At 42.6% G+C, this 26,090-nt stretch overlaps 1 long non-coding RNA gene across 10 annotated transcripts in view; it reads right to left on the reverse strand.

Annotated features, from left to right (window-relative positions):
• Positions 1 to 26,090, reverse strand: part of LOC137376478 (uncharacterized) — a 193,514-nt gene that overhangs the window by 62,197 nt on the left and 105,227 nt on the right. For 4 of the 10 annotated variants that reach the window (XR_010976232.1, XR_010976230.1, XR_010976228.1 and 1 more), the window contains exons 3-6: positions 16,985 to 17,080; positions 11,942 to 12,047; positions 10,259 to 10,324; positions 8,890 to 8,999 (exon numbers count right to left, since the gene is read on the reverse strand). The exons of 4 other annotated variants lie outside the window; for them this stretch is intronic. This is a non-coding gene — a long non-coding RNA (uncharacterized lncRNA). The remainder of the gene's footprint in view (positions 1 to 8,889; positions 9,000 to 10,258; positions 10,325 to 11,941; positions 12,048 to 16,984; positions 17,081 to 26,090) is intronic. 2 more of the 10 variants (XR_010976227.1, XR_010976231.1) reach the window with 2 other exon arrangements.

Raw genomic sequence — 26,090 nt, forward strand, 5'->3', positions numbered from 1 at the left:
GCAGAGGCTGGGCTGCATTGAGGGCAGTCTCAGTGACAACATTCTTCCTGGAGTACAGTTCTAGGTAGTGCTCCACCCAGCAGTCCATTTGCTTGTGTTGGTCAGTGATTGTGTCCCCTGATTTAGATTTGAGGGGGGCGATCTTCTTGATGGTTGGTCCAAAAGCTCTTTTAATGCCATCATACATTCCTCTGATGTTTCCGGTTTCTGAGGCCAGCTGAATATGACTGCATAGGTGTTGCCAGTAGTCATTTGCGCAGCGCCTGGCTGTTCTTTGTGCAGCGCTTCTGGCTGTTTTAAGTGCTACGGATGTTAACTCGCTGGGGGTTTTCTTGTAGTTCAGCAGTGCAATGTGCTTAGCGGCTATGACAGGTTCCAGCTCTTCAAAATGAGATTAAAACCAGTCTGCATTCTGCTTCACGCTTTTGCCATAGGTGGTCATAGCTGCCTCACAGATGGCGTCTCTGATGTGGGCCCACTTGGTCTCTGCATCCCCTGTGGGAGTGTTTTGAAGGGCTTTTACAAGTGAATTTAGAAATTTTTGTAACAGCCGTGGATGAGAAATTCTGCTCGTGTTGATGCATGGGTGGCCCGTCTGCTTGGAGTGATGCAGCTTCTTTGGTTTGAGTCTAACCTTGCTGCACACCAGGGAGTGGTCGGTGTCGCAGTCCGCACTGTGGAAGCTGCGTGTGGTAGCTGCAGAGAGTATAGGCCCAATTTACTCAGCCTTTCATGATAGGATAACTCTCACATCCCAGGAACCAATCTAGTTAACCTTTATTGTGCTACTTTCAAGGCAATTATATCCTTCCGTAGATATGGAGATTAAACCTGTGCACAGCACTCCAGGTGTGGTCTCACCAAAGCTCTATACAGTTATAGCAAGACTTCTTTGTTCTTGTAAACCAGTCCCCCTGCAATAAAGGCCAACATGCCATTTACCTTCTTAATTGCTTGCTGTACTTGTGTGCTGACTTTCTGTGTTCTTTGTATGAGCACTCCCTAGTCTCTCTGAACAATAACATTTAAGTTTCACACCTTTTAAAAAATATTCAGCTTTTCTATTCTTATTACCAAAGTGAATAACCTCAAACTTCCCCACCTTATATTCCATCTGTCACCTTGTTGCCCATTCACTTAAGCTGTCTATATCTCTTTGCAGCATCTATGTGTCCTCCTTACAGCTTATATTCTCACCTAGCTTTGTATTGTTTAGCAAATTTGGATACATTACTCTTGGTCTCTACATCTAAGTCATTAATATAGATTGTAAATAGCTGGGGCCCGAGCACTGATCCTTGTGGCACTCCACTGGTCAGCCAGCCAACTTGAAAATGCCCCATTTATTCCTGCTCTCTGTGTCCTGTCTGTTAACCAATCCTCCATCCAGGCTAATATATTATCGCCAACTCCATGAGTCCTTGTCTTGCATATTAACCTTATCAAATACCTTTTGGAAATCTAAGTATACTACATCTATTGTCTCCCCTACTAGTGACATCCTTAAAAAACTTTAATAAATTTGTCAAACACTATTTCCCTTTCGTAAAACCATGTTGACTCTGTCTGATCATACTATAATTTTCTAAGTGCATTATTAAGACCTTCTTAACAAGAGATTCTAGCATTTTCCTGATTACTGATGTCACACTAACTGGCCTGTAGTTCCTTTTTTTTTCTCCCTCTTTTCTTGAACAGCAGTGTTACATTTATTAATTTTCAATCCGCTGGGACTGTTCTGGAATCTAGGGGATTTTGGAAAATCATAACTAGTGCATCCACCATCTCTGCTGCAACTTCTTTTAGAACCCTCGGATGTAGACCCTTTAGGTCCTGGAGATTTGTCGGCTTCTAGTCCCTTTAGTTTCTCTAATACTTTTTCTCTGCTGATATTAATTACCTTATGTTCCTCACTCTTATTAGCACCTTGTTTACCCTCTATTTTTGATATGTAATTTGTGTCTTCTATTGAGAAGACAGACACAAAATATTTGTTCAAAGTCTCTGCCGTTTTCCCATTCCCCATGATAACTTCTCCTCTCTCTGCCTCTAAGGGACCAACGTTTACTTTTTATATACCTTTAAGAGCTCTTTCTTTCATTCTAGGCTAATTAGCATTCATTTTCTATTTTTTCCCTTTTTCTAAACTTCTTGGTCACCCTTTTCTGGTTTCTAAAACTCTCCCAATCACCGGGCTTAATACTATTTTTTGCAACATTAAAAGCTTATTCTTTTAATCTAATACTATCCTTAACTTCCCTAGTAAGCCACAGATGGATCTTTCTTGCTGAGCTTTTGTTTTTTAATGGATCGTACTTTGATTGAACATTTTGAATAATTTCTTTAAATGTTTCCCAATGTTTATTTACGACCATATCTTTTAATCATTGACCCAACCAACCTTTGCCAACTTTTCTTCATACCTGTGTAATTGGCTTTATTTAAGTTTAAGGTTCTTGTTTGGACTCGAGTATGTTGCTCTGAAACTTAATATGGAAATCAATTGTATTATGATCACTTTCTCCAAGCAGATCTTTTACTATGAGTCCTAATTAACCCTGCCTCATTACAGATAAATCTAAAATAGCTTTATCCCTAGTTCGGTGCACAACATAATACCCTAGGAATCTGTCATGAAAGGATACTACAAACTCAACCTCCTGACTACCTTTGCGCATTTGATTTGTCCAGTCTATAGGAAGATTAAAATCCCCCATCATTATTACATAGCCTTTGTTACAATCTCCAAGTATTTCTTGTTTCATGCTCTGTCCAACAGTATAACAGTATATACTGTTAGGAGGCCTATAAACTGCTCTCACTATTTCTGACCTAGTGTTTTTAGACCCTGGTTATTTCTAATCTCCACCCATACTGATTCTACTTCCTGATCTTCTGAACCAAGAACCTTTCTTACTACTCTCCTTATGTCAACCTTTATTATCAGCGCTACTTCTCCTTTTCCATTCTGCCTTTTTTTTTAAAATGTTGTACACCCTGGAGTATGTATTTGCCAACCATGGTCATCTTCTAAACATGTCTCTGTAATGACGATTATATCAAACGCATTTATCTCTATTTGTGCTACTAGTTCATCCATCTTGTTATGAATGCTTCATGCATTTAGATAAAGAGTCTTTAATTTTTTTTTTACCACTATTCTTTTCATGGACCTTATTTGCTGATGTACCATTACCATTAAACTTTCTGTCCCTTCCTGTCCCACTCTCTTGTCTTTACCCAAATCGCTGCACTGTTCAATTGCTTTGACTTTTTTCTTTAATCTCCCTTCACCAGACCCCCTCCTTCCCTTTTAGTTTAAAACCCTATCCACAGCCCTAGTTATATGATTCTCCAGGATACTGATCTTAGCCCGGTTCAAGTGGAGCCCATCCCAATGGAACAACTCCCTCTTGCCCCAGTACTGGTGCCAGTGCCCCATGAAGTGAAACCCCTTCTTCCCACACCACTCTTTGAGCCATGCATTTCATTCTCTAATCTGTTTGACCTTTCATCAATTGGCCCATGGCTCAGATAACAATCCAGAGATACTGAGATACAGAGATACCTTTGAGGTACTGTGTTTTAATTTGGACCCTAAATCCTCAAACTCTCTCAACAGAATGCCATTCCTAGTTCTACCTATGTCATTGGTACCTACTTGGACCATGGCCACTGGATCCTCCCCCTCCCACTCCAAGTTCATCTCCAGCCTTGAGGCGATGTCTTTAACCCTGGCACACAACACAACCTTTGGCACTCCCAATCACGGCTGCATAGAACAGAATCTATCCCCCCGACCATACTGTCCCTTATAACTACCACATTCCTTTTTACTCCCCACAACTTGAATGGGCTCCTGCACCATGATGCTATAGTCAGCTTGTTCATCCACCCTGCGGTCCTTGTTCTCATCCACATAGGTAGCAAGTACCTTGTACCTGTTGGTTAAAGTCAAGAGCCGAGGCTCATTCATCACTATATCCTAGATCCTCAGACCTGCCAGACATGCAGTCACATCCTCTTGTCCCTGACCATTGACCAGCTCTAAAGTTCTAATAAAGCTAAGGGGTGTGACTGCCTCCTAGAACAAAGTATCCAGTTAACTCTCTCCCTCTCTGACGTGCTGCAATATCTGCAGCTCGGACTTCAGCTCAACAACTCTGAGCCGAAGTCATTCAGCTGCAGACATTTACTGCAGTTATGGTTGCCTGGGATTGCAATGCTCTCCACCATCTCCCACATATCGCAATTATGGCACACCAACTGCCCTGCCATGTCTGTCTAACCTTATTTATTTGATTAGTTACGAATATAGCAAAGTAAAGTTATAGCAAGTTACATAATAATAAAAGCAAAATACTGCGGATGCTGGAAATCTGAAATAAAAACAAGAAATGCTGGAATCACTCAGCAGGTCTGGCAGCATCTGTGGAAAGAGAAGCAGAGTTAACGTTTCGGGTCAGTGACCCTTCATCGGAACTGACAAATATTAGAAAAGTCACAGGTTATAAGCAAGTGAGGTGGGGGTGGGGCAAGAGATAACAAAGGAGGTCTAGATTGGACCAGGCCACATAGCTGACCAAAAGGTCACGGAGCAAAGGCAAACAATATATTAATGGTGTGTTGAAAGACAAAGCATTAGTACAGATTAGGTGTAAATACACTGAATATTGAACAGCAGCAAGTGCAAACCTGAAAAAAAACAGTGGGTAAGCAAACTGAACAAACAAAGATGAAATGAAATAAATGCAAAAAAAAGATTGTAAAAAATGTAAAAAAGAATGTTAAAAAAAAGGAGGAAAAAATAACTAAAAATGAAAGTAAAATGGGGGGCTGTCATGCTGTCATGGAGAAATGGCAAACAGTATGTTAATAGTATGTTGAAAGACAAAGCGTTAGTGCAGAGAGGGTGTTAATGGACAGAAAAATGAACAGCTCTGGCCCAAAGAACAAACATCAAAAAAACAGTGGGCAGGCACATGATAGGAAAAATGAATGATGAAACAAACTAAACTAAAATAAAAATTAAAAAAAGAAAAAAGGAAAACATAACTGGAAATAAAAAGGGGGGCCCATCATGCTCTGGAATTATTGAACTCAATGTTCAAACCGGCAGGCTGTAGCATGCCTAAATGGTAAATTGCTGTTCCTCGAGCTCGCGTTGATGTTCACTGGAACACTGCAGCAAGTCCAGGACAGATATGTGGCATGAGAGCAGGGGAGTGTGTTGAAATGACAAGCAACCAGAAGCTCTGGGTCATGCTTTCGAACTGAGTGGAGGTGTTCCGCAAATCAGTCACTCAATCTGTATTTGGTCTCCCCTATGTAGAGGAGACCACATTATGAGCAGCGAATACAGTATACTAAATTGAAAGAAGTACAAGTAAATTGCTGCTTCACCTGAAAGGAGCGTTTGGGGTCTTGGATAGTGAGGAGAGAGGAGGTAAAAGTGCAGATATTACAACACCTGCGATCGCACGGGAATGTGCTGTGGGAAGGGGACGAGGTGTTGGGGGTAATGGAGGAGTGGACCAGGGTGTCATGGAGGGAACGATCCCATCGGAATGCTGACAGGGGAGGAAAGGGGAAGATGCGTTTGGTAGTGGCATCAAACTGGACATGGCGGAATTGGCGGAGGATGATTCTTTGGATGTGGAGGCTGTTGGGGTGGAAAGTGAGGACAAGGGGAGCCCTGTCATTGTTCTGGGAGGAAGAAGAAGGGGTGAGGGTAGAGGTGCGGGGAATGGGCCGGACACGGTTGAGGGCCCTGTCAACCACAGTGGGGGTGGGGGGGAATCCTCGGTTGAGGAAAAAGGAAGACACATCAGAAGTGCTGTCGTGGAAGTTTGCATCATCAGAGCAGATGCATCAGAGACAGAGATGGAGAATAAAAAACAGCACCTCCTTCCCCCATACACCGAATTTACACTTACACAAAATTCTCGACTTAGCACTCTGTCTACGAAACACTTTGACAGGCAGTTTCTGTTGATTGGATATCATTACTATACAGTTTTAAGTCAAATTTTAAATGTTAAACTAAATTTTAGCTTGAGAAATACTGACCAGAGATCCCACTTGCACCAAAGTCCCAACTTTAGCACTGTGTTTATGAAATACTCGTTTTACCAAAACTCTGTGCTCTGAAGATCAGATCAAAGTCAGTGAAGTTGAAGATAGGTGAAATGACTTCCAAAAAGTTGGAAATCACCAGTGAAGCAGTGAAATCTGGCTTTCTGAACAAGTGCTGTGAGCACGAACCATGCACATAGGCAGTCCAGCACTATGCAGTTTCACACTTCATACGCTTTCAAGCTTGTCAGTTTCATTGAACAATGGCTCCCTGCTGTGTTCTCGTCTTGTTGAAAATGGCGAGTTTCACACTGTTCAGTAGACTCATGCTCTGACCGTTAAAGCCAGAATCCCAGGTTAAATCCACAATTAAACATTTAAATTACTTACCCGCCAGCTCCATGGAGGTTTTACGCTCACTTCTAAACCAGCCCCAGTAAAAGCCAGAGATAGGCGGGATCATGTTGGGTTTCCAACCCCGGCACTTTTTAAAAATTCATTCATGGGATGTGGGCGTCACTGGCTATGCCAGCATCTATTGCCCATCCCTAATTGCTCTTGAGAAGGTGGTGATGAGCTGCCTTCTCGAACCGCTGCAGTCCATGTGAGGTAGGTATACCTACAGTGCTGTTAGGAAGGGAGTTCCAGGATTTTGACCCAGCGACAGTGAAGGAACGGCGATATAGTTCCAAGTCAGGATGGTGTGTGACTTGGATGGGAACTTGCAGGTGGTGGTGTTCCCATGCATCTGCTGCCATTGCCCGTTGAGGTGGTAGAGGTCGCGGGTTTGGAAGGTGCTGTCTAAGCAGCCTTGGTGCGGTGCTACAGTGCATCTTGTAGATGGTACACACTGCTGCCATTGTGCGTCGGTGGTGGAGGGAGTGAATGTTTGTGGATGGGGTGCCAATCAAGCGGGCTGCCTTGTCCTGGATGGTGTCAAGCTTCTTGAGTGTTGTTGGAGCTGCACCCATCCAGGCAAGTGGAACGTATTCCATCACACTCCTGACTTGTGACTTGTAGATGGTGGACAGGCTTTGGGGAAACAGGAGTTGAGTTACTCGCCGCAGGATTCCGAGCCTCTGATCTGCTCTTGTAGCCACAGTATTTATATGGCTACTCCAGTTCTGTTTCTGGTCAATGGTAGCCCCTAGGATGTTGATAGTGGGGGATTCAGCGATGGTAATGCCATTAAATGTCAAGGGGAGATGATTAGATTTTTGGGCTTTAATCACACCTCCACGGCCTGAACCCAAACCCAACCCCCTACCCACTGCTGCAAAAATCTTCAAGGCCACATTTCCTGATATCTGTCCTAAATTTATCCTTCATAATCATAAACATGTTCCTTTCAGTTTTGCTGCCCTGTCATGTTTGAAAGCCATGGTTCCCTCTGAGATGTCTGTTTTTGAGGTGAAAGAATCCTTGCTTGTCAAGATATTTCTCATAGCTGTCTTCCAACTGAAACCAAGGATCAGTCTTGTTGCCGCTTTAGACTATTTATTTATTATACTGAGTAAATTGTCATTGGATCAAAATGAAACCAGGGTTAACAAATGAATAATGGAACTAAGCCCCAGCAATTTTAGATAAGTGAACTTACTTCGAGGTAACAAATAATCAGCTGGAAATATTTCACTTGCTTTAATGCTATAAATGGTCCCATCTTTTTCTGTTTGATGTTATATCTCTTTGCTTTCCACCCCTCCCAGGGTTCGATCTCCCTGTGACCACAATGATCCTCTTTGATCAGGAAAGCAATCCACTGACATCTTCAAAAATGTTGCCAAAGTATCTCTTTGGACTCATCATAAAAAGTGCATTTAACCGCTTTTTCCTTACCTTGCCCACTTTCATTATTGCTTCATTTTTTTGGTAAATTATGCAACCACAAATATGGATATTATTCAAGATTGAGATTGGAACATCTATATCTGTGATGAGACTAATGTTCTGATTCCAAGACCAGCTTTAGAAATGCTACCTTTTCCTTATTTATCCCTTTATTCTCCATGCTAAACATGAATCTGTAGTATCTAAAAAGGATAAGAAAACCAAGTGTAACTACCATTAAAACATAACTTTTCTTGTAGATAGTGGTTCATCCATCAGAGAAGTTGAAGAATTCTGAGGCTTACTAAAATATAATCTATTTTTTGGTACATCTATTTACTGTTGTTGTGACTGCAACATTGGTAGCATAACACCTAACACTAAAATCTTTATTAAATACATAAAGTAACTTTGCACAATCTACCTTGCTTCGGATGATTCAAATCATATATCCACTAGAATGAAACGTTTAATTTTATTTCTTGTATGTTTTCACCCTTTACAAGAAACCATTGTACATTCTGATCACATCATGCTGAGTAATGCTTTGATACATCCAGGTTTGGTGGCATGACTGAGCTTGAGCTGTTACCATGTGCCCCTTTAATCATTAATTTTTCATTTCTATTTCTGAGTCTTTACCATATCATACAGACTATCCCAACTGAGAAGACCAGAAGGCAACCTAGCTTTAGGTCTCTTCTAATGCCAGCTATAACCAGCTACTTTTTAACCTTCAGGCTGACTTTTCATATTTTCTATCTCAGAAGGCTGGATTTTAAGGAGCCATCGACTTCAGAATCTGTGGCGGGCAGGCCTGAAGATGGCGCCGGATGAGGCCCGCCAAGGACCTCAACACAGGCAGGGCCTGGCCCGATCCTCCTGCCTGTGGCGCAGCACCATGGCGACCTCCCGGGCACTGGGCAATGGGACCACAATTTGAATATATAAATCAATTAAAATAATTCATTTAAATAAACTTACGTCGCCTCCTGATGTCCCGATGTGATCTTCAACCTTGTGGCTGGCATTCCTGCACCTTCGGATCACCGTTCAGGGAAACGAGGCGCAACACTGATGGGGACGAGGTAAGTCTATGATTGCAGGGGAGTCAAATTAACGCCATGGGTGTAGGGGATGGTGGGAAGGGTTATAGTTTAAAGTCTAAGCAGTTTGGGGTGGGGGGGGGGGGGGGAGTGTGAAGGTCAGATGGTAAATGTAAGTGTTTTTTGGGGGGAAAGGGCAAATAATTAATTTAATTGTTATGGGGGGTGGGAGAGGGGCAAAATAAATGTTTTTACTTAATTTAATTCATTCTATCTTTAAATATTTAAATTAGCTGGGAGAGCTAACATGCCCTTTAAAAATGGCGTCAGCGCATGCACACAAATAGCTGATACCATTGCCGGTGACGGAAAGACCACCCCCTCCATGTGATTGGGGTGGGGGGGGAGGGCCTGCCCCGGCTATTTATATGAGCTGCCGCACTTGGAATCATGGAGGCTCTTTGGTGTGTGGCCCCCGCGGGCGGGTGGCAAGCTTATAAAATCCAGCTGTCTTTGTGGGAAAACTGCTGGTTTCCAATTCGCACCTCCCCGTTGTGGTATGGGAGGTGAGAACTTATCATTGTGGTGCATCTTGGGTGCCAACAAGTGCTCTGGTATCTTAAGGCACTGGAGTCAACCTCAATAATTACAGTTTACTTACCTTAAAAGCTCATGGTGTAGGGGGTAACATATTGGCATGGATAGAAGATTGGCTAGCTAACAAGAAACAGATAGAAGGCATATATGGGTCATTTTCTGGTGGCAAGATGTAACAAGTGGTGTGCCACAGGGATCAGTGCTGGGGCACATGAGACCACATCTGGAGTACTGTGTACAGTATTGGTCTCCTTACTTAAGGAATGATGTAAATGTGTTGGAGGCAGTTCAGAGAAGGTTTACTAGACTAATACCTGGAATGGGCGGGCTGTCTTATGAGGAAAGATTAGACAGCCTAGGCTTGTATCAGTTGGAATTTAGAAGAGTAAGTGATGACTTGATTGAAACATATAAGATCCTGAGGGGTCTTGACAGGCTGGATGTGGAAAGGATGCATCCCTTTGTGGGAGAATCTAGAACTCGGGGTCACTATTTAAAAATAAGGGGTCGCCCATTTAAGACAGAGATGAGGAGAAATTTTTTCTCTCAGAGGTCATAAGGCTTTGGAACTCTCTTCCTCAAAAGGCAGTGGAAGCAGAGCCTTTGAATATTTTGAAGGCAGAGGTAGATAGATTCTTGATAAGCAAGGGGGTGAAAGGTTATCAGGGATAGGTGGTAATGTGGAGTAATCAGTTTAGCCATGCACTTACTGAATGACGGAGCAGGCTCGAGTGGCCTACTGCTGCTCCTAATTCATATGTTCGTACTTTTATTTCCTAGAACGTGGCAAATGAAGGAAAATTTCCATCAGAAAGTAATAATAAATGTCAGCAGCTTATAGTGCTATTTGTGGAGCTTTAAAACATAAATGGCAGCTATACTCAAAATTGCTTTGCCAAAGAAATTGAACATATATTTACAAGCATGTTTTTGATCTTTAGATCCATATGCACAAACTCTTGCATTTTTACCAGTGTGTTTAATGGTTTGCTAGTTAACATTGTTGTATAAAGTAGTCTTTGTTTAACTAAACTTCCCTTCATGGGTTTCCCCTATTCATTCAAATTGAAAAAATATTCCTGATGAGAACACAAGGACAGGAAATTTAAGATCCTCTGACTATTAATTATTTAATGTTTGCTGTGTTTTCATGATAGATCCAAGTGATAATGATCTTGTGTGGCTTTTGATGGGGTTTTTGGTGATTGCTACATTTTTGTGGAAATTTGCCACTACTCTGTGAACCTGATATCGCCCTGATATCTGCAACGAGGTTGCTATTAATGGAAGCAAAAGTATGCTGTATTTATTGAGGTTGACTCCAGTGTCTTAAGCTTTCTGGAAAGTTAGATGTAAACTCTGCCATCTAAGCCATTCAACAAACAGAAGTGAGCCAACTTGTTCTTTGTTAATGAGTCTGATTAGGGAATTTAGGGAAAGGGAAGAAATAGAAAGAACATATAGTGCCTTATCATGACCTCAGGACACCCTAAAGTGCTTCACAACCAATGGAATGCGTGTTGAAGAGCAATCACTGTTGCTATGTTGGAAGAAGAAAAGCCAATCAGACCCTTTATGATAGATTTATCCCCTCCTTTCCACCTTTTTAGGTAAATCATACTCTCTCCACAAAGACCTATAATTGTCTCTTAAACCCATGTATACTGTTTGCCTCTATGGTCTTCTCTGATTATTCGTCATCTCTAATTTTTGTGTGAAAACATTTTTAATTTTTCTTCATACCTCTTCATTTCTCTTCCTACTCTTAAATAGTTTATTTTTATGTTTACTGGTATTTAATCTCTTTGCCATAAATTAACTTTGCTACTTCCTTCTTAAAAAACGCCCATTAAATCAACTCAAAATCTCCTGTTTTCCAAAGAAAGTCTTACTTTCTTAACCTCTTCTCATAACTTAACTTCTTGCTACCCAGAATCATCATCGTTGCTCATCCCCATTTCCTCTCAATGATAATAACATTTTTCCAATAGTTAGGCAGCCAGAAACTGCACACAGTACTCAAAAGTGGAGCAACTCCTGATATAAGCAGAAACTTTCTTCTTGGAAATTAGATTTTTCATAACAGGGATGGACTATAATACAAATAGTTCAGGACAATGATTCAGAATAAGTTTAGAATAAAATTATTTCTTTAATGTATCCAGCACTGGAAATGTGTTCAACGCTAACAGTTTGCTAGCAATGATTTTTCATACAAAAATAATAACATAAAAAAAATCACTTTCCTCTTCCTCAGCTTCTTTATTCCTTCTTTTAAGTTCTTTGTATATCTACTCAGTTGTGTGTTTAAAAGATTTGAAAAGGGAAGTATAATTTAACTAATTTGCATGACAGGTTGAGCATGCTTCATTGATCATAATACAAATGATGACCTGTTTTATTTGGATTAGACCTTCTTCCCTTTGATTTCAAACATAATCAAAGCACTTGCAGGGGCCAATTGTTGACCGGGGAATCTCGAAGCTCCACGTGTGATTGCTTAGTAGACAGAAAAACAAACGTATTTTAGTGGAACAGTATGAAATCCTCGGGTTTATTTTATTTTGTGCCACATGCTCACAAAACACATCTGCTAGTATTTAATTTACAAAGTACAGGAAGGCAGTCACCACAAGAACCAGACCACAGAGTATAAACAGAACTGGATCCAAAGGCCTTTTTACATAGAAATAAAATGTTATTTTATGGGCACAGCTGCTGGTTACCATACCCTGATCAGTGGGTAAGATTGGTCTAAGTATACAATAAAGAGTAAATAGACTTATAATTTACTGGGTGGACTTCACAGTATTGAAACACTTCAAAAATGAAAGTACCTCTATAACTTCCTTCTTTACAGCATTATTTTCTCCTTGTATTTTAGGTTTCCCATACTCCATTCACAGTTGCTAGTGGAAGTGTGGGCGAGTGACCTGTGGCCAGATTTCTGCCAATGCTCGGCTGTAAGCAGCTGCTGGTAGGTACCTGACTAAAATCCACTCTGGCTCATCCTGTGATGCCAGCATCACCCCCACCTCCACCACCTCCCCCCCCCCCCCCACCCCACTTCACTTTGAAGAGATACATCTAGCAACTGTTTGGCAACTTTCTATCACCATAAAGCCAGTATCAGGTACCTATCTTATCGGACTGAATTGGTAACCTATCACTCTGTAATGCAACATAATGTGCCAATGCACTTTGCTGTCCTTTTACTACTTTTTAGGTTAAATAGTACCAGCAGGATAGAACCACGGCCGGCTCACCTGTACAGGAGAGCAGGACGAAGATTGGGAAAGCAATAGTGGTAGGAATTCTATAGTTAGGGGAACAGACAAGCATTTCTCTGGCCACAGACGTGAATCCAGGATGGTATGTTGCCTCCCTGGTGCCAGGGTCAAGTATGTAACAGGACAGTTGTGGAGGCTGTCTGAAGGCAGAGGGTGAGCAGCCAGCAGTCATGGTCCATATTGGTCCAACGACGCAGTTAGAGAGAGGGATGAGGTCCTGTAGGCAGAGTTTAGGGAGCAAGGAAAGAATCTATCAAGCAGGATCTCAAAGATTGTCATCTCTGGATTACTTCCAGTACCATGTGCGTGACTATAGAAATAGGAAGATAAAGCAGGTGAATGGGTGGCTGGAGAGATGGTGCAGGAGGGAAGGTTTCAGATTCCTGGGACAATGGGATCAGTTCTGGGGCAGTTGCAACCTGTACAGGCTGGACATGTTACACCTGAACAGAGTCAGGACCAATATCCTTGAGGGGTAATTTTCAAATGCTACTGGGAAGGGTTTAAACTAACTTGGCAGGGGTGTGGGAACCAGGAGGTAAATTTAGAGAGGAAAACCAAGGTTCACAGAGAATCGGGAGAGACAAATAGCACTAGAGTAAGAAATATAAAGGCATTAGGTGGAGTCAGTGTAAGAGAGAATGTAATAAGGTATAAATTAGGTTTATTGTGCGTGTATATGAATGTGCGGAGTGTGGTAAATAAGATTGGTGAGCTGCAGGCGCAGATAGCCATGTGGAATTATAAGGTTATGACAATAACAGAAACCTGGCTGAAAAACGGTCAGAACTGGATACTAAATGTTCCTATATAAAAGGTGTTCAGGAAAGATAGGGAAGGAAGGAGGGATATCTGTATTGATTAAGAAGAACATTACAGTGCTGGAGAGTATGTCCTAGAGGGGTCAAGGACAGAATCTATTTGGTTAGAGCCAAGAAACAACAGAGATACCATTACATTGTTGGGGGTATTCTATAGGCCGCCAACTAGTGGGAAGGATATAGAGGAACAAATTTGCAAGGAAATTACAGAGAGGGCCAAGAATTATAGAGTAGTTATAATGGGGACTTTAATTATCCTAATATAGACTGGGATAGTAATAGTGTAAAAGGCAGAGAAGGGCAAGAGTTTCTACAGTGTGTTCAGGAGAACTTCCTTGATGAGTATGTTGTCTGTCCAACGAGGGAGGAGGCATTGCTGGATCTGGTTCTGGGGAATGAGGTGGGTCAAGTGAATCAAGTGACAGTGGGGGAACATTTAAGGGACAGTGATCATAATATCATAAGCTTTAGGTTAGCTCTGGAAAAGGTCAAGGAGCAATCTAGAGTAAAGATAATTAATGGGGGGAGGGCCAACTTCAATGGTGTGAGAACAGTTCTGGCCCAAGTAAATTAGAATTAAAGATTGGCAGGAAAAATTGTAACTGAACAATGGAGGAGATAGCTCGGGTACAGTCAAGGTACATTCCCACAAGGTGGAAAGGAATGGCAAACAGATCCAGATCTCCCTGGATGACGAAAAGGAAGGAGAGTAAGATCAAGCTGAAAAAGGTGCAAATGACAAGTATCAGATGGATGGCACAATTGAGAACCAGGCTGAATATAGAAGGTTCAGAGGGAAAAACAAAAAAACAAATGAGGGAAGCAAAGATAGAGTATGATAAGAGACTGCGACTAACATAAAAGGGAATCTAAAGGTCTTCTATAGGCACATAAATAGTAAAAGGGTGGTTAAAGGAGGAGTGGGGCCAATTAGGGACCTAAAAGGGGATTTACGCATGGAAGCAGGGGGCATGGCTGATGAACTTTGTGTCTGTCTTTACCAAGAAAGAAGATGCTGCCGCAGTCACAGTGAAAGAGGAGGTTGTTGAGACACTGGATGTGCTAATAATTGACAAAGTGGAGGTATTAGATAGGCTAGCTGTACTTAAAGTTGAGAAGTCACCAAGACTGGATGAGATGCATCCAATGATACTGAGGGAAGTAAAGGTGGAATTTGCGGAGGCACTGGCCATAATCTTCCAATCCTCCTTAGATTCAGGTGTGGTGCCAGAGGACTGGAGAGTTGCAAATTGTACACCCTTGTTCGAAAAATAGTGAAAGGACAAGCCCAGCAACTGCAGACCAGTCAGTTTAACCACAGTGGTGGGAAACTTTTAGAAAAGATAATTTGGGATAAAAATTAATTGTCACTTGGACAAATATGAATTAATTAAGGAAATCCAGCGTGACTCTATTAAAGGCAAATCATGTTTAACTAACTTGCTTTAGTTTTTTGAGCTAACAGAGAGGGTTGATGAGGGTCATGCGGTTGGTGTGGTGTATATGGACTTCCAAATGGCATCGGATAGAGTACCACCTAATAGGCTTGTCAGCAAAGTTAGAGCCCATGGTATAAATGGGACAGTAGCAACATGGATATGAAATTAACTGAGTGACAGGAAACTGAGAGTAGTGGTGAACGGTTGTTTTTTTGTACTGTAGGAAGCTGTATAGTGGGTTTCACAGGGGTCAGTGTTGGGACTCCTGCTTTTCTTGATATATATTAATGATTTGGACTTAGGCGTAGAGGGCACAGTTTCAAAATTTGCGGATGACACAGAACTTGGAAGTATTGTGAACTGTGAGGAGGATAGTGATAAACTTCAAGAGAACATAAACAGGCTAGTGGAATGGGCGGACAAATGGCAGATGTAATTTCATGCAGAAAAGTGTGAAGTTATTCATTTTGGTGGGAAGAGGCAATATAAAGTAAAGTATACAATTCTAAACGGGTACAGGAGTAGAGGGACCTGGGGGTATATGTGCACAAATCATTGAAGTTTGCAGAGTAGGTTGAGAAAGCTGTTAATAAAGCATATGGGATACTGGGCTATATAAATAGGGGCATAGAGTACAAAAACAAGGAAGTTATGCTTAAACTGTATAAAACACTGGTTCGGCCTCAACTGGAGTATTGTGTCCAATTCCGGGCACCACACTTTTGGAAGGATGTTAAGGCATTAGAGAGGGTGCTGAAAAGATTCATGAGAATGGTTCCAGGATGAGGAGCTTCAGTTACGTGGCGAGGTTGGAAAAGCTGGGTGTGTTTTCCTTGGAGAAGATTAAGAGATTTGATAGAGGTGTTCAAAATCATAAGGAGTCTGGACAGAGTAGATAGAGAGAAACTGTTCCCATTGGCTGAAGGATCCAGAACCAAAGAGCACCGATTTAAGGTGATTGGAAAAAAAAGCAACAGCGGCATGAGGAAAAACATTTTTACTCAGTGAATGGTTGGGATCTGGAATGCACTGCCTGAGAGCGTGGTGGAGGCAGATTCAATTGAGGCCTTCAAAAGAGAACTGGAAAATTATCGGCAGAGAAAAGATTTGCAGGGCGACGGGGAGAAGGTGGGCATGGGACTAAGTGAGGTGCTCTTGCAGAGAGCTGGCACAGACATGATGGGCCGAATTGCTTCCTTCTGTGCTGTAACCTTTCTATGATTCTATGATTCTAACTGAGAGGGCAGACTGGGCATTGGTTTTAACAATTCATCTCAAAGATAGCACCTCCAACTATATAGCGCACTCTCAGTCCTGCACTGAATTATCAGCCTAGATTATGTACACAAGTGTCTGGAGTGGGGCTTGAACCCAAACCTTCTAACCCAGAAATGAGAGAGCCACCACTGAATTGGATGGGTGATCTGCAGGATTAAAAGCAGTGCAGCAAGGAGGAGCTCTTCTGTATGTGCAGCTGAGGAATGATATTGGGGTAGAGCAGAGGGTCCTTTACTTTGTATCTGGCTGTGCTATATCTGACCAGGGAGTGCTTGATGTTGTCACTTTGCAATTGAAATGGGAAGAGTTCCATTCCCTAACACTAATATTCCTCAGCTTGGTGAGCTCTAAAAAAACTCCTGAATTCAGTATCAATATTTAATCACAATAATGCTTGTTCATTCCACAATTCCTGCAATGTGGGAGTTCTATGTGTGGAACATTCTGTTGTTATGTTGAAAAAAAATCACTCTGTCATTCAGGCCAGCATTCTCAAAAGAACAGATGTAACTGGGATGGATAACCTGATACATCTTCACTATTTCATTCAATTACATATTTATAAATATGCTTCTTCTATGCCTATTATTCAATTTCACTAGACCTACCTGCCTCCAGGCCAGCTCGGCTGCAGCCTTGAGCTGTTGGAGTTCCCATCCGAAAGACCTCCAACCTGTCAATCAGGCTGGCTGTGGGCAGGAAATCTACAGATAAAAGTTTAAAGACAGTCTGCATTAACTGCTGGGCATTTGGGAAACCCGTACTTCCAGGTTTCCTGACCTCAAAACAGCTCGCACACATGGAACGCACCTCTGAGCTAAAATCCAGGTCCCCGCTTCAGCACCCAGCATTCCAGCCCATTCAACAGAGTGATGTTGTGTCTTTGAAGGTAGCAGTTTCAATTTTTTAGAATTATAAGTAAGATTTTAAAAATACAATTAATTAAAGCGTTTTTGAAAGTTTCCCAGTATCAGTGCATCTTTTTAAATAGTTTGAAAGAATTATGTGTGTCTTTTTATCCTTGTGTTCTATATTTTTCTAATTTGCATTTAAACAGTGAATACTGATGATATTAATTGGGGAAACTGTGCAGGAATTACTTGGACAGGTAGCAAAAGAGAACAGAATTATCACACAGTGTTAAACGGAAAGAACCACAGAAGTATTCTGCACTCATCCATGCTGATGATCATTCAGTTCACTCGCGCTACCAGCAATACTTTCAAGACTATTTCTCCAATTAAGTTATTGGCAGAGGCTGTTTAAAGAAAAAAAAACAGAAATGGACAGAGAAACAAAGATAGAACCAAAAACTCTGTTGTAGTGCAGGGTTATTTTAAAATGTTAACCTTGTCCAGATTCTGATTGACCTGCAGTCAATTACCAGAATTTGGATGGTTACTTAGGAAAATGCCTAAACATCTGTGGAAGATGCACGAATTGTGTCACGACCTGGATATGTTGGAACCTGACCTTCTCCACCTGGCCAAACACAGTATGCTATGGGTGTAGTTCGCAGAAGGAACTTCCAGGCCAGGAATTTCCTTAGCACGAGCACAAACCGCTGAACCCCTGGTATGCTGGAAGAAACAAGGTACATCAGCTGCCTGATTATTGGAAGTGTAGCTCACACTGCTGCCATGCAAGTTCAGGCTACTGTCATCTTGGCTTTGGGGCAAGCATTGACAGAGGCTACCGGAGCATCACATCACTCCTGCACTCTGTTCTCATCAGGGTCATAGGTGTTGTCATGCAGACCCCCACCTGCCAAGAATGAACATTGATTGTAAACTGTTGCTGGAGTGGAGAAATGACTTGTTAAAGAGATCACCAGACGTTTGGGCTGGAAGGACATTTGCATACTAAGAGACGGTGCTCGGAGAGACAAAAGAATTGCTCACTGATTCAAGTAACAGAGATTGGTCTGGGCAATGGTGATCCACATCTCGTCAGTAAGAGGCAGCACTACACCCCCCCACTGAGAGCTTTGAAATCCACAAACGCAGGAGTGGTTAAGCCAGTTAGTCACATGATTAACCTGCTGGCCAACATGGAGTTTTGAATTGTGCCACATAGAAAGCAACAGAAGGCAGTTTGCAACTGAAGCTGGAACAAGGAAGCCTCTCTCCTGGCTGTCTCTCTCTTGCTTTCTCCCAAGCCACCGGACCCATGGAAGACACATAAACCTCAAGAGAGAAAAGACTCTGACATCGAAACAAGTTGAAGCATGAACTGGGCCCCAATGAACAGCAGGACCTACCAGCAGCCAAAGACTCAACATTGAACTCAAAGGACTGTCATTATAATCCCGATATTTCCTCAAACTTTTCCCTTTTATTCTTTTCTACTTTTATGTCTCTATCTGCGTGTGTGTTTATTGCGTATGCATGCTAGCGTGGTCACGTTGCATATTTGTAGTCGTTAACTGGATTAGAGTTTAAGATTAATAAACTTCCACCTTTCTTGTTTAAATCTAAGGAAACCTGTCTGATTTCTTTGCCTTACAATGGAGTAGTGAACAAGGATTCACTGAGGGGGAGCTAAAAACACGGTGTTTCTAAAATTAAACCCTGTTACGGTTAAACCAAAGGCTGAGAGGGAACCCTTAGACTCCTTCTCACCTGGTCATAACAGTGTACTGAAGTGGCAGGCAAGTGCCATGAAAGAACTTGCATTGATATTATGGTGAGGATTTTGCATTAAGCAGCGAAGGGACAGTGCTCACTGATGACCTGAAAAAAGCTGCCCACAAAGATTTAGCAGAATGTCTGGCATCGATTCCCCCTATTACAATGTTAGTTTTGTTCTGGCGCCATTCATAGGGAATCTTTGGAATCTAGGAACAGTGAAGTCATCAAGCAACCAATCAGAGTGAAGAATTCTCATAGACAGCAAACCAGGAAGTAAAAAGCACTGATTATGATTCAGTTTTACAAAGATCAAAATGAAGATTGGGACGTGCACATGTGATTAAGGTAGAAGCTGAAATATCACAAACTTTAATATTTTTTCTATTATTTTAACCATCTATGAAATTTTTATTTTGAAATGAAGGGAATGACACACGCAGACTTCATAAATTAGCTTTTCTGCACCTAAGAAGTTGTTCAGCAGTAATTATTACTCAGTACACCGTTAAAAACTCAATTATACCTCATTCAACAAGGCTTACCTTTCTCAGTGATTTTTACATGAGAATAGTGTGTAAGAAGTTTGTGTCAATTCACTGATTCTGTGCTGATTGCATCCATTAAGACTACAACAGCAGACCCTATGGAGGAGCAGGGTATCACTGACAGAAATTCTGCATTCCCGCAATAACTGCACATATGTGGATACCAGAATTTGCTGTCAGTTTTACAAAGTAATGATGGCAAGCACTGACAGTTTCAGCATCATTACAACAGCAAATTTTGGGCCATTACCTTTTACAGCTTCAATATGTCCCAAAGTGCTTTACAGTCAATGAAGTACCTTTGAAGTGTAGTCACCTATTTATATGGGCAAATTTGCAGACGCAAGGACTCACAAACAATAATACTATAATGCCAGCCTAAAACCAGTATAAGTGAAACATTAGAAGACAGGAACTTGTGAGTCTACAACTTAGATGGTAGTTCTCTTTCTTCACATTTCATTTTTTTCGCTAGAGGAATATCTTCAAATGTGAGAAGTGTTACAACATTTATCTTCTCCCTTCTCACCTGTTTTAAAATAATTATTGTTGCCCCCTTTTTAGGCCCTCCCTTTCCCACACAGAATTTATCATTTCCTAATTGATAGGTTTGTTAGGTTGCAAGTTTCTTATTGATGTCTGCAACTGCTGCTCAACATCTGGGTGCTGGGGAATGCCGGCGAGTAGCCTAATGTTACGTGACCTTTTATTTCTTTCCCCTCTATGGGCAAGTATCAATACTAACTCTGATGGAGATTGAGAATTTACTTCCCCTTGTCCTCACTTTCCACCCCACCAGCCTCCATATCCAAAGGATCATCCTCCGCCATTTCTGCCACGTCCAGCGTGATGCCACTACCAAACGCATCTTTCCCTCCTCTGTCAGCATTCCGAAGGGATCATTCCCTCTGTGACACCCTGGTCCACTCCTCCATTACCCCCAACACCTTGTCCCCTTCCCATGGCACCTTCCCACACAATCGCAGGAAGTGTAATCCTTGCCCTTTTACTTCCTCTCTCCTCACTATCCAAGGCCCCAAACACTCCTTTCAGGTGAAGCAGCGATTTACTTGTACTTCTTTCAATGTAGTATACTGTAGTCGCTGCTCACAATGCTGTCTCCTCTACATTGGGGAGACCAAACGCAGATTGGGTGACCACTTGCGGAACACCTTCACTCAGTCAGAAAACACAACCCCGAGCTTCCTGTTGCTTGCCATTTCAACACACCCTGCTGCTCTCATGCTCACATCTCTGTCCTGGGCTTGCTGCAGTGTTCCAGTGAACATCAACACAAGCTCGAGGAACAACATCTCATTTACTGATTAGGCACGCTACAGCCTACCAAACTGAACATTGAGTTCAATAATTTCAGAGCATGACTGGCCCCCCTTTTTTATTTTTCTTTTTATTTTATTTTAGTTTGTTTCATCATTCATTTTGTTTTACCATGTGCCTGCCCACTGTTTTTTCCATGTTTGTGCTTTTGGTAAGGGCTGTTCATTATTCTGTCATTTAACACCTCTCTGCACTAATGCTTTGTCTTTCACCACACGATTAACACACCCTTTTCCTTTGCTCCATGACCTTCTGGTCAGTTATTCTCTGTGACCCTCTGTCCTATCAACCCCTTCCCCTTTGTTATCTTTTTCCCCACCCCCTCTTTATTTGCTTACAACCTATTACATTTCTAACCTTTGCCAGTTCTGTTGAAAGGTCACTGACCTGAAACGTTAACTCTGCTTCTCGCTCCACAGATGCTGCCAGACCTGCTGACTATTTCCAGCATTTTTTGCTTTTATTTGAGTATTTACTATATGGGTGCAACTATGGCATGAATCTTTACCCCCTCATCTTGTTACATGCCAATGTGAAACATTATGGGTCACATAATTTGTAAAGATTGAACAAAACTATAAGAGCCCTTCAGGAATGATGAACCTTACAGCACTGCAGATCTTCTCAAATTAGTCCCTTAGTGTATCCTGAACAATTATATAGGTATATGTACATTATTTTAAATTTTAAATGAAAGGGCGTCTTTCCGCAGCTGTAAAGATCTCAATCCTTTCAACCACCTGCAGTTTGACATCCAGTGAACCTGCCGAAGATCATCTGTTTCCAAGTAACTTCAGGATTAATTAGAAGAATGAGGACATGAGTTTGTTTTTCTCAGGTTGTCGGCCCACACGATCCATTTCTAACAGCCTTTCTCTCACCTTGTACCCAGAGACAACGTATTATTATTTTACCAAGGGAGGTGTACGCTTGCTTGTCCTTTGAGATTTCAAGACACAAGGAAATAATTGCCCATAAGTAAGGAAGAGAGCCATTATTTAATCAATAGATTGTGACCATGGAGGAAAAGATCTCCCTAGAAAAAACAAACATTAAAACTTTCACATTCTGCAAAAACAAGGAAAGATTACTTGCAGATCTGAGAAACCAAGTCACTGGTTTGATGTGACAGGAAGACTGACATTGGAAATTGACATAATTTCAGGGTAGAATAATATGGAAAAAATTATATGTAATGAATTGGCTTGGTAGATTGGATTTATGAAACAAGAACAATGCTTAAATGGGCCAACTGTTTATTATGAATAGTTCTATGCCAAATGTATTTTATGTTCCTTAATCAGGGTTTCTGAAAATGCCATATTGTATTTGATGCCATCGTGTGAATTTTTAACTAATGCTTGTAGGTATGATTTTAATGTAAAATGTTTCACACGGTGAATGTTTACATTAAAGGATATATTCGCTGATCAACAAAGCTCAGATGAAAACACTTAAGCCGCAAAATTGGGCTCTGTAGCACCGTTGGTACTGGCACTATGGAAGCCCCAAGTTCAGCATATGCTTGAGGCCACTTTCAGCATGGCCCAATCAGCGCCCCATGCTGGGGTGGGCGTGAGCGTGGATGTGCCATGCACGCACTGTAAGCATCAGGAGTGCTCAGATTGTGACGTCAATCAGCCAGAATGGCTGATTTGATGCATGGTTTTGAAATTTGGATCACGACAGTCCAGTGAACCCCTGTGATAATCACGTACTTCAGCTGCACCAGGGACCTCTCACTAGCGTTATTTAAAGGGCCAGCCATCCAACTTTCAGGTCAGGTGCTTTTGACTTACTCCTGCTATAACAAAGTTTGTGGAAGTACTGTGGATTCTTTTTGGAGGCATGTGGTGAGTTGGTGCTTCCAAACCAGGAGGGCAGAGGATTTGGTCACCAGACTACACCAAGTCTGCAATAGGTATGGGGGCTGTAGTTACAGTGTTTCTGGCTCTGCGACATGACAGATAAATGGAGCAGAGGCTGCAGCGAGGGGAAGCTCTGTGAAGAGGGAGGAGGAGGAGGGTTCTCCACAGAAGGCTTGACCCACCACTAATCCCCACTTTCCATCCAACTGGGAAGCCCCCATCCCAGTGTCCCCTTGGCCAAGATCCTGCAATCAAAGATACCAACAAAAACCTTTCCATAACATCTATATCCCACAACACATCCAATTAAACAAACAATAAAAAACGATTCACCCTTGTGCATTCTCTTTGTGCCTGTCTTGGGGCTGTCTTTGCCTGTTGTAGTGCTTCTATGCAGTGCTATCCCCATGGCTGCAGTGTGGCTGGTGGAAGGCTGCTAACATTCACTGGGAGAGACTGCAGATGGCCTTGCAGGATGACCTCGATCAGCTCGAGGCCTTGATGTCCCGGCTTCAGACTGTACCATCTTGGAATGGGAGACAACAGTCTGAGCTGGCTGAGAGGCACCAGCAGAGGCACTGGTGGAGTGGAAGTGGTGGGAGCATGAATGCAGTTGCCCTGAGAGAGGACAGCAAGTTCGTGCTCCACGGTATCATTGCCATACCCATGGAGCGGCACCTCAGCAATCCTAGTAACCTGTTGGAGGACAGACTGCTGGACTGCATGCCCCTTTGAGCAGTGAGATCCACAGCCATGATAACAATTGACTAAGCCTGCATGGATCTCATGACCTTTACTTGAGCTTCTATACCAGCACTGGGTGGCTTCCTCCTGTTCTGCAGTGGGAGTTCATTGCTAGGTCTACAAGTGAAGTCAAGGTATTGACCACCACTTCTACAGTGGGAAGTATGGTCTCCAAAATCTGCACGATGCCCTGTGCCACTGTGAAGCTGGACTCCTCCATGTTCCTTAGAGACAGGAGGCTGTCTGGCAGGCCAGCCAATGATCCAAGCATCTGGGTGTGCAAGCTCATCAGTGTTCTCCTGTAGACGGGCCCTCAAGGTCCTTATCTGAGTCCCCTGTAGAGGAGCCCATGTGCAATCTCACCCTCCAGTGAGTTGGCGCACGAGCTATCCTTTACCCTGGCCTGGCTGCAACCCACTCATGCCCAGTAATCACCACAGGCAAATCCTGACTCTACACTGCCCTCTGAAGTTTGGATATTGCCAGTATCTAAGCTGGTGGCTGTGAGTGTCAGATAAAGTGATGGTGCTTCTTTATCAGTGCTGTGGTTTTGCTCTCACCCTGTCTGCTGAGGCTGCAGTTGTTGAGAGCTGGCAATTTGTGGCTGTCTGAAAGCAGAAAATCAGAAGGGGAAGGGATGATCGGGTGGAAAGTAAGAGATCCATGGTCACACCATCTGCAGCTTGTTTTTCATGCCAGATAGCAGGATGAGGGTGAAGTGGGATTTTGGAAAAGGCATAAGGGAGGAATATACTATCATCCTCAATGTTCTGGGTGATGCCAGATGCAACAGGCTCTGTTGCAGCCGGCCTATGATGCAGAGCACCATCTGCTTCATAACGTTTAGGTGACATGGGCGTGCTTGATCCCCACCGGTTCTGCTCTCTTCATTTGTATGTCACCTTGCTTTGCAAGAGAGCGGGAAGAATGTCATTGATTGTCTTGCAATGTATTTGGTTGACGTTTCTGCCATAACTGAATAGAATCACAGAATCAGAATCACAGAATAATACAGTGCAGAAGAGGTCCTTCAGCCCATCAAGTCTGCACCGATGCATTAAAGACACCTGACCTGTCTACCTAATCCCATTTGCCAGCACTTGGCCCATAGCCTTGAATGTTATGATGCGCCAAGTGCTCATCCAGGTACTTTTTAAAGGATGTGAGGCAACCCGCCTCTACCACCCTCCCAGGCAGTGCATTCCAGACCGTCACCACCCTCTGGGTAAAAAAGTTCTTCCTCAAATTCCCCTTAAACCTCCTGCCCCTCACCTTAAACTTGTGTCCCCTAGTAACTGACCCTTCAACTAAGGGGAATAGCTGCTCCCTATCCACCCTGCCCAAGCCCCTCATAATCTTGTACACCTCGATCAGGTCACCCCTCAGTCTTCTCTGCTCCAGCGAAAACAACCCAAGCCTATCCAACCTCTCTTCATTGCTTAAATGTTCCATCCCAGGCAACATCCTGGTGAATCGCCTCTGCACCCCCTCCAGTGCAATCATATCCTTCCTATAATGTGGCGACCAGAACTGCACACAATACTCCAGCTGTGGCCTTACCAAAGTTCTATACAACTCCAACATGACCTCCCTGCTTTTGTAATCTATGCCTCGATTGATAAAGGCAAGTGTCCCATATGCCTTTTTCACCACCCTATTAACCTGCCCTTCTGCCTTCAGAGATCTATGGACAAACACGCCAAGGTCCCTTTGTTCCTTGGAACTTTCCAGTGTCAGGCCATTCATTGAATACTTGTGTGTCACATTACTCCTTCCAAAGTGTATCACCTCACACTTTTCAGGATTAAATTCCATGTGCCATTTTTCTGCCCATTTGACCATCCCGTCTATATCTTCCTGTAACCCAAGACACTCAACCTCACTGTTAACCACTCGGCCAACCTTTGTGTCATCCGCGAACTTACTGATCCTACCCCCCCACATAGTTATCTATGTCGTTTATATAAATGACAAACAATAGGGGACCCAGCGCAGATCCCTGTAGTACTGCACTGGACACTGGCTTCCAGTCACTAAAACAGCGTCTGTCATCACTCTCTGTCTCCTGTAGTTAAGCCAATTTTGAATCCACCTTATCAAGTTACCCTGTATCCCATGTGCATTTGCTTTTTTGATAAGTCTCCCATATGGGACCTTGTCAAAGGCTTTGCTAAAATCCATGCAAACTACATCAACTGCACTACCCTCATCTACACACCTGGTCACATGCTCAAAACATTCAATCAAATTTGTTAGGCATTACTTCCCTCTGACAAAGCCATGCAGATTATTCCGAATCAAATTTTGCCTCCCCAAGTGGAGATAGATTCTCTCCTTCAGAATTTTCTCCAATAGTTTCCCTACCACTGACGTGAGACTCACTGGTCTGTAGTTCCCTGGCTTATCTCTACAACCTTTCTTAAATAGTGGGACCAAGTTAGCTGTTGTCCAGTCCTCTGGCACCTCCCCCATGGCCAGAGAGGAATTAAAAATTTAGGTCAGAGCCCCTGCAATCTCCACCCTTGCCTCCCACAGCATCCTGGGACACAAATTGTCCGGGCCTGGAGATTTATCCACTTTTAAGCCTGC

This window comes from Heterodontus francisci, chromosome 13 (genome assembly GCF_036365525.1).
Source record: "Heterodontus francisci isolate sHetFra1 chromosome 13, sHetFra1.hap1, whole genome shotgun sequence".
Classification (NCBI taxonomy): Eukaryota; Metazoa; Chordata; class Chondrichthyes; order Heterodontiformes; family Heterodontidae; genus Heterodontus; species Heterodontus francisci.